Source organism: Electrona antarctica (genome assembly GCF_951216825.1).
Source record: "Electrona antarctica genome assembly, chromosome: 12".
In the NCBI taxonomy this organism is placed as follows: domain Eukaryota; kingdom Metazoa; phylum Chordata; class Actinopteri; order Myctophiformes; family Myctophidae; genus Electrona; species Electrona antarctica.
Genome location: NC_136793.1, coordinates 53,625,422 through 53,632,767, shown reverse-complemented (window position 1 = coordinate 53,632,767; position 7,346 = coordinate 53,625,422).

Here is a 7,346-nt window from a genome sequence, read left to right as displayed (position 1 = left end):
ATAACTTACTCCGCAGTCTACACAAAAGAGGTTCGATAGAGAGACTGTAGAGCATACCGGAGAGTGGACAGCCCTGTTTTATACCTCGTTTTATCTGTATTGGCCTACTAAGCCCTCCTCTTACCTTCACCATACATGAAGTTTCACTGTACAAAAGTTTCACCCATGACACGAAACCTTGCCCAAACCCAAAAGCCCTTAAGGTGGAAAACAAAAAATCATGGTGTACCATGTCGAAAGCCTTTTGCTGGTCAATAGATATCACCCCAATATCAATCTCCTGTAAGTTACAGATGTCTAAAGCATCTCTAACGAGAAAGAGATTGTCTGTAATTGTTCTTCCTGGAATACAGTAGGTCTGGTCCATGTGTACAAGTAGCTCCATATAGTCTTTAAGTCTGTTCGACAAGGCCTTGGATAGTATCTTATAGTCTGTGCAAAGTAGTGCAACAGGTCCCCAGTTCTTTAGTAGCGCCAGGTCTCCTTTTTTTGGCAAGAGTGAGAGAGACAGAGAGAGGGGGGGGGGGGGTCAGAGAGGGGTCAGAGAGAGAGAGAGAGACAGACAGAGACAGAGACAGAGAGAGAGAGAGACAGAGAGAGAGAGAGAGAGGGGGGGGGGGGGTCAGAGAGAGGGGTCAGAGAGAGAGAGAGAGAGAGACAGAGAGAGAGAGAGGGGGGGGGGGTGGGTCAGAGAGAGGGGTCAGAGAGAGAGAGAGAGAGAGAGAGAGAGAGAGATTGAGAGACAAAGAGAAAGAGAGAAGAGAAAGAGAGAGACAGAGAGAGAGACAGAGAGAGACAGAGATAGAAACAGAGACAGAGACAGAGACAGAGAGAGAGAGAGAGAGAGAGAGAGAGAGGGGGGGGGGGTCAGAGAGAGGGGTCAGAGAGAGAGAGAGAGAGAGAGAGAGGGGGGGGGTCAGAGAGAGGGGGGTCAGAGAGAGAGAGAGAGATAGAGAGAGACAGAGAGAGAGAGAGAGAGAGAGGGGGGGGGGGGTCATAGAGAGGGGTCAGAGAGAGAGAGAGAGGGGGGGGGGTCAGAGAGAGAGCGAGACAGAGAGACGTCCTGTGTCTCGCACATGTCAAAATTAATTGTAATAAAAAACAAATTATGTAGCCTACATGTATCGGGTCTGGATCATATCTTGGTGAAGTCTTGCAGTGTGTGATGCCTTGTCGGCGATCAATCGTTTAGTGTGAAAGCCACCAAGATATTATAATGACAGCCGATTTTTTTTTTTAAAGACTCTTGTAGTGTGAAATACATAACAATCTGATGACTCCCAGACAACTTTACCTGGTGTGACGGACGGACGGACTGATTGAAATGCTTGCAAATACTTACTTGGCCAAGAAGAAAATAAACTTTCTAAGAATCCAACTTTACCAGCAGGTTAATCTCTCACAGATTAATCTGTCAGCACCAGGGACGGATTAGCCCGTCAAAGGCCCCTGGGCCGATCATTTTTGAGGGCCCCCCCCTGCGCGAAATTGATCAGGTTTTTATTATCGTTTTGATTTAAAATGAACACAATCAACGGCCAGTACAACGGGCCGGCCGGCTGCCTATCAGAACACAATAGAATAGGCATAAAGGTCCTATATAACACATTTGCAGGAGCAATTTGCACAGCGCACAGATGAGAACACAAAATACAGTGCGCGACTGTGCACCGGTGCGCGATAAGGCAAGCAGCATGCTTGATCATGTGCGGGTCAAGAAAGCACCTGTAGACATTTTATCGTACAGGATTTACATAAGGTAATAATGCACCGTAAGAATAATGCACCATACGCCACAGTAAAAATAACCAAGGTTGCAAACTTGCAAAGTAGGATATTACCACCACACACTATCAATTGATATAAAGAAGCACTCTCTGCCAACTGCTTATTACAATAAAGACAAGCAAATATGCTACAGTGCTACTGCCTCTCTACTAAATTAATCACCGTCAAGATACAAGAAGCACAGCACAGTGCCACATGCCAAACTGGTATTATTACAATAAATAAAAGCAAATAGGCCCTAACGCCTATGCTAAATTAATTAACTTCAGATACAAGAAGCACAGTGCCACGCGCTGCGCCAAACTTATTACAATAAAAAAGCAAATAGGCCTCTAAATAGGCCTAATAGGCCCTGTTGCGAAGGCTTTCACTTAGAGTTCCATATATGGGATAACCCATAGTCCCATATATGGAGACAACAGCGCTATCCAGCGCTGACATCAGATTAATGTAGAAACTCCAAAGATGGATATACACAGTGGTGACATCATCGTAACACTAGACTTGCACAGAATAAAAGGCGGCTCCCATGGCTTCTAAAGCTGAGATTCCAGGCAACGCACGCGGTATTTCCAACAGGTCAACATATACGAATCAAGGTATCTGGCTTTACAACCCATATACCTTGAATGGCTTGTATTACCTTGGGTACGAGTCTTCTAGATGAGACAGAATAACTGGCTAATGGCTAAGCAACTCGTAGAGCATTGAAGTAGAGGTTTCCACATCGCGGTTAAGTTCGTATCGAACACCACTGTAGTGGGTCCTAACGAAATAATCAGCACTGGTTCGAGCTATTTTACAGGCCCTAAAGCCTATATGCTAAATTAATTACCACCAGATTATACAACAAGCACAGTGCCACGCGCTGCGCCAAACTTATTATAATAAAGAAAAGCAAATAGGAATCTAAATAGGCCTATTAGGCCCTAAAGCCTATGCAAAATTAATTACCACCACCAGATACTTATTATTATTACAATAAAGAAAAGCAAACTGCCTCTCTGCTGTACAGTAACGTGTGTCACAAATCCTCAAACAAAATGTACAAAAATAAATACATTGATTGTGCGCAGATCTGAGTTTATTTATTTTTCACAAATCCTCAAACAAAAAGCAATCTAGACTGTGCCAAAACAGAGCCATGCCCTTTTGGCTTTCATACCAACAAAACAACCACAGCTATGTGACAGGCAAATTGCAATGAAACACATGTATGAGAATACACAATCCACACTCAAATAGGCAAAACCAGCATAGAGAAATAAACATGTGTACTACCTTTATAGGAGTCTCTTTCTCGACTTCCGACCCGAAAATTCATCCACTAGTCCATTAAAATCCAATGTTCTGACGACTTCAGATTCAATAGCCAGAAGTGAAAGCGGGTTTAGTCGTTGCTGTGTCATCCTCATCCTCAGTTCGTTCTTAATTCTGGCCAATTTGGAGAATGAGCGGTCTCCCTCACAGTAGTGACACTACTACACTAGTAGTAGTGTCAGGAAAAGTCGGAGTGCAATATAAACATTCGGGAATGCTGTTTCCAAATTATTTTTTACAATCCAACATTATTTGAAGCATTTTACTTGGGCTCTTGTCCTCTTCTCCTGTCATAAATGATCTGTACTGTATCAGTTCATTTGCCACCTTCATGTCATCCTCTGTGTGCAAATCCTGTGGATATGCCTCTAAGAGCGTCTTAGATTTTGAAATTATGTCTCTGGGCTCTTTTGCAAAAAGAGCACCAAATAGCTCAGTCAACTCTGTGTAGGAGGTTGAACGATCGTTTAGACAGGACACTAGTTTGTCAATTATAATATTGAATGTTTCTATACGAAACTTCTCCTTTCCAGAAAGTACCACATCTGGCTCTGCGCTTTCATCGAACATGGTTTTGCGTGTCTCTTTGCGCGCTGGGTGTCATGTTTGTAGGACTGCGAGACACCAACAACCTGCTTTGCTTTCTCTTCAAATACATCAAACAGGTCTCGTTGTGCTGCCACAAAATCGTGCAGCAGTGCCGAGGCTGTGGCTATGTGAATGTCATGCCTCTGTAACTGCACACTTGTGTATTGAAACCTCTCCAATATTGTGTCCCAAAAATAGGCCATGAATGCCATCTCCAATGTGTTCAGTTTGGCACAGAGTGCAGAGGCCTCGTGTTGCACGATTCTCATCCATATCTTTGGAGATGCTTTTAAATGCCTCTTTCAACTGTGCGTAATGCATCCACAGTGCCTTTCTGGAGTCTGCCCGTGCGCTCCACCTCGTAGACGATAATGATTTCAGTGTCAGCTTGACATTTGTGTCACGGAAAACCCTCCCCCATCTGTGTGTGGACAATGAACAAAATGTATACAGCGATTGTACCAGATCAAAAAAATGTCCAACTTCTGGGCTGCTGTTTTCTACAGTGTTGACACCAACTAAATTTAAAGAATGTGCTGCACACGGTACAAAATGGATCAATGGGTTTTTACGTTTAAGGTGAGCCTGCACTCCATTGTACTTTCCAGACATGTTGCTTGCATTGTCATACGACTGGCCCCTACAGTTAGACAGGTCCAGTCCCAGACTCTCCACCATAGCAACAACAACATTAGCCAAGCTCTCCTATGCTCAACTATGAGTCCATTTTTGTTTACAAATCTGAAAATGAAGGTCAATTGATCCACGTGAGCGAGGTCTGGGGTTGAATCAACAATTACAGAAAAGTACTTGGCGTCTTTAATTTCATCGGCGATTTCTTGTTTTGTTCTCTCTCCCATTAGCTGTATAAACTCATCGCAGATCGTGGATGATAAATATGAAACCGTGCCTTTTCCTTTACCTCCATACTTTTTGATGTGTTCACTTAAGAATGGGTCAAAGTCTGCCATAACCTCCAGGAAACCCAGATCATTTCCATTATGAGGTGAGCCTAGAAGCTCATCATCCCCCCTGAATGCAAGCCCCCTCAACCCCAAAAACTTGATCACAGCCACAACTCGTCTTAATACCTGCCTCCAATACTGCCTTTCTCCATCGATTTGATTGACAAGCTTTGTGTCAATTCTACCCGCGGCCTCGGAGCGCTGGTGTAATGACAACATGCACTCTCTATGCTCTGTGCTTCCCTCGTGATCCTTAATGCACTTTGAATGTTTCCAGTCATCAAAACCAGCAGCAAAATGATTGGGCTTTTTTTTAAATATTTTGCAAGCAAAACAATAAACGCAGCCCGTCGATGGGGAATAAATTAACCAGTGTCTAGACACAGCTTGTCCATTCGGCAAAGAACAACTCAGTAGCCCATTCGTAAAACTCCTACAAACACCCTCCCCGTCATCACGTCCTCTCATTGAAGCTGGATATTTATCGCTTCTGTTTTGGAATGGAACGGCTCCTCTTAAAACAAGAATGGACTTGGCTTTGTCATTTATATTAATCGGCCACAATGCAGGGTCAGTGACGGTCTCACACCAGGAATCCGGATCATCATGGTCCTGCTGCTCTTCTTCATCCCAGTCCATGTCCACTTGTTGCGGGTCCAATCCACCTGGTTGGTTACTAGCCTGGGGCACTGGTGCTGTTGGCTCGGGGGCAGCAGCAGCAGCTCCGCCCAGCTCCGCCGCCTGGAGCCCCACCACTGAAAGTTGTAATTCTTCCTCATTTTCGGATGTTAAAATGGTGATATCCTCTTCTTCTTCAGGGCCAGGCTCGTCTTCTTCCTGCTCAGACTCTGAGGGATCCTCTGAGGACGAGGAGTTTTGCTTTTGGCCGCTAACATTTTCCACAACTTCAGTTTCACCACTTGCTGCCTCGCCCTGGTTGACGTTAGCATTAGCATCAGTGCTAGTCCCAGCAGCAGCAGCATCACCTGTCTCGTCGCTGTCTGCGTCTTCATGTGGTGGTTTAAGAAAGAAGTTTGAAATCAATGGAACCTTTTTCAGTAATTTAGCCGTCTTCGCATCCTTAATCTTCTTTGCTTTCCTCTTGAAAGAACCGCTCGCCGGCATATTGTCTGTCTCAAATCTCACAAAACAAAATTGCCAGATATCAGTAGCCCACACAATGTCACGTTGATGCGTTGACGTAAACAAACCAAATTGAAAAACGCCCGCCTCAATCAGTCACAAATCTGATTGGACAAAACACAGGATGTAGGGGTCACATGAGGACAGGTAGTGTTAGTGTAGACGGTAGTACTAGGTAGCAGGCAGGTATATCAAAATAAAATCACCTTAGTATGTCAAGCTTAACAGCTTGATTTTGAGATTCTACTGCATTAATGATAACAAATAATTTTCATTTAATTTCACTAAAGGCCCAAGGCCAATAAGGGAAATACAAAATATGTAATTTTCTCAACAATTATGACATGATTTATTTAAAGTCAAGTGATAGCCTATACAGTTTTTGGTGCTGCACAAAACAAATCACAATATTTAATTATTCATAATATATTTGAGCATTTTGAGGCAACAACATATTAATATTTTGCAGGGGACCCTGCGCTGCGTTTGAGGCTCCCCTGTGGCCCCTCCTCAATGGGACCTCTCAAAGTGGGCCCCTTGAGGACCACTGCTTCACAGTACGGTGGAGCAGTGGTCCACAAAGGGCCCACTTTGACGCCCAGCCTGTAGGGCCCCAGCCGCCAGGAGCCTGCGTTGCGTTTGAGGCTCAGACCGAGCGAGAATACAGAGCAGAGGAGGGGTCCACACACATTTGAAATTGGTCCTCAAAGGGCCCACTTTAAGGGGTCCCCAGTAGGGGACCTCCAGCCTGGGGGGTGGCTGAGGCCGGGTCCAGGGGCCCTTGTCAGGGCCTCAAACCCAGTACTGCGTGACGCGGTCCAGTTTCCCGCGAAGGGCCCCTGAGAGCCAAGGGCCCCTGGGCCGCGGCCCAACTGGCCCAATGGCTAATTTGTCCCTGGTCAGCACCACTGCCCTAAACATATAATAATAAACACAGAAGCACCCAGGAGGAAGTGGACTAAGAAAAGGGAGGAGACAAACTCAGTTCCTGTTTTAAAAAAAAACACACGTGTGAAGAGAGGGGCGCTCTTGTCGTAGTACATCATCCAATAAAAAAATGAATATACTTCTTCATGAATTAATTTGTCAACTTATCAACAACTCATCTTTTCACCATGATCATGTAAGATGACAACTGAATTTATGTGAAATTGCTCGTCCACATATGATGTAAATTCTCCATTCATTGTCAAATACATTATGTTTGTGTTAGACTAAATAGCCTATTTGCTCGTCTACATATGGCGTACATTCTCCTTTCATTGTTGTCAATAGCATTTAATGTTTGTGTTGCCACAAAAGGCCAATTTGGTCAAATGTAAATTATCCTTTCATTGTCAATGGCTAAAGTGACACGAGTTAAGGACAAAAAGCTGTATATAGGAGGGGCTAGTGCCCCTCAAAATCACACCTGTGTGAAGTAAGGGGCATTATTATCATCGTAGATCATCATGGCGTAAAATACACACTATGCCTATATTTATATTATTATTATATTATTATTTATACTATGCCTATAGACACTAAATTCTCCATTGTCAA